The sequence below is a fragment of the Tubulanus polymorphus genome, chromosome 10 (assembly GCF_964204645.1).
Source record: "Tubulanus polymorphus chromosome 10, tnTubPoly1.2, whole genome shotgun sequence".
NCBI classification, from domain to species: domain Eukaryota; kingdom Metazoa; phylum Nemertea; class Palaeonemertea; order Tubulaniformes; family Tubulanidae; genus Tubulanus; species Tubulanus polymorphus.
Window position 1 is genome coordinate 8,441,380 of NC_134034.1, and position 2,207 is coordinate 8,443,586.

At 36.2% G+C, this 2,207-nt stretch overlaps 1 long non-coding RNA gene across 1 annotated transcript; it reads right to left on the minus strand.

Annotated features, from left to right (window-relative positions):
* Window positions 1-376: 376 nt before the first annotated feature.
* Window positions 377-807, minus strand: LOC141911691 (uncharacterized). The gene is made up of 3 exons (XR_012620073.1): window positions 772-807; window positions 587-643; window positions 377-433 (listed from the first exon to the last, which is right to left on the minus strand). It is a non-coding gene; the product is annotated as an uncharacterized LOC141911691 (long non-coding RNA).
* Window positions 808-2,207: the final 1,400 nt, after the last annotated feature.

Here is a 2,207-nt window from a genome sequence, read left to right on the forward strand (position 1 = left end):
ATATAAAATGCACACGGTTATGAAAATATATTATAGTTTTAAATTACTTTTAATATTTGTTTTTAATGAGCTCGACCGTTCGACTTTTGATTTGAAAGCCCATTACCCCTATTACTCATAACAAAAACAAAGTATCATTCATTAAGTTCCCCTGTAGCTAAGTATCTTAAGATGTTTTGGTGGTATTGTGAAATTGAATTGTTCATTTCTAGGTTTAAGTTAAAACTGATTTTAGTCCCCTCGAGCTCCAACTTGTGCAGAAAACCTGACATCATCATTTTCCTCATAGACCAAACATTTACCGTGTTTTCAGGGGCTACAATCACCCAGTTACAGTCTAGATTGTGAAAATAGCTCTTCGGGTAGTTAGGGCTGGTTATGATGCCTGATCTACCATTCTGTATTATAGGTTTTTTACTACATGTCGAATCAACTACAAATAAATATTGAATTTATTGTTTTATATGTGATTTACTGATTCCGCGATAAACTTTTCATTATGAGCTACCTCTCCGTAACCGCCAATGAAGTCTAAAACCCGTGTTACTACTAGACCTGTCTGATCTAAACCCGATGACTACAATACCTGAATAGTAACGTGTAGGTGGCGCTCTACTGCCGCAATATCTATCCATATTTTCCGCTGTAAAGATAAACATACAAATTAATATTTTCTAGCAGCCACATCGCAATATTCAATACTCCCTGATGAAGAAATAAATCTGATAAAATTTTATGAATCATTAACGTTGTGAAGTGTTTATATATTACCAGTTTCACTATTTATCATCAACTCGTCATAAAAGCAAATGCCCAGTAAAGTTGCTGTACGAAAATTCGCGTCGATTGATATTTCAACCATCTGCAAAAAATATATGAATTCAGCATTTATTATCGTTTAACAGTGAACATGTATGTATTGTTTACAGGATGTAGGACCCGATATATACAGGGTGTCTCAGAAAATGTGATACACAATTCATTAACTACATGTAATTTTAGTTACTTTCTTAGGGAGGGGGGTAAGGTTGGTAGACCTGGATGTTTGCATGTGGATTGATTGGCCCTAGAGTCAAACCAAAAACTACAGATTGTTCCATTGTGTACGTGTATTGTTAAATGACTAGCTGCTGCCTGTTGAGATATTGATCACTAAATCACTGGATTTCACTTCTTTAAACTTCTTTCAACCTGTGTAGACTGTGTAAGGTATTCAAAACATATCTCCAACATGAATCGAAAACTTTAGTCTTCGGAAAGTAACAGATTTTGAGAAATACTGAATCTGATGAGTCAAAATTGTACGATAAAACGTCGACCTCAAGTGAGCAAACAGTCACCATATTGAACAAATCTGGAGCAGCTTAATTTGTAACTAGGACCAACAATTTTATTAAGGAGAAATTTGTCTTAGTTAATTTATGTCATGTCTCAAATCATCATGTCATATGACAACAGATCATTTAACAATACACGCACACAATGCAATAATCCTTACTTCTTATATCGGTTCAACTCCAACCATTTTAATGGCCATTAATAAAGCGGCGTTCACACGGCAACTAGTTAGACCGGTCTAAATGGGTCCGTACCTGGTCCGGTCCAAATTTAGACCGGACAAAATTTTGGTGAGCGTTCACACGGCGTTTTGACATGCGGTGATAAAATCGCTTGTCACCGGGCCCACAAGATGTCGCCTTCTGCTAAATAATGAATTGCGCCTGGATGAAGTCTTGCTTCCAGATTCCAAGTAGAGCAAGACATTCAATTCGCGTTTCAACATTCCATCCTCGAGCAAACATTCAGGTCTACGAACCTTACCGCCCCCCCCCAAAAAAAAATTATTTTCAATTATGATAAATGAATAATTAATTTTCAAGCTACGGTAACACATTTTTGAGACGCCCTGTAAATTCAGTTTTGACTTTACTCTAGAGTTATCGATTAAACTAAATCCCGGCTGAATTTAGTCCCCATTGAGCTCCTACTAGTTCAGTAAACCCGACATCATTTTTCACATAGACCAAATATTTACCGTGTTTTCAGGTGGTGCAGAGACAGAACAGGTTTTCAAAATAGTAGTTCGGATAGTTAGGGCTGGTTATGACGCCCGATGAACCATTCTGTACTCTAGGTTTTTTACTACATGTCGAATCAACTACAAATAAATATTGAATTGAATTGTTTTATATGTAATTTACTGATTC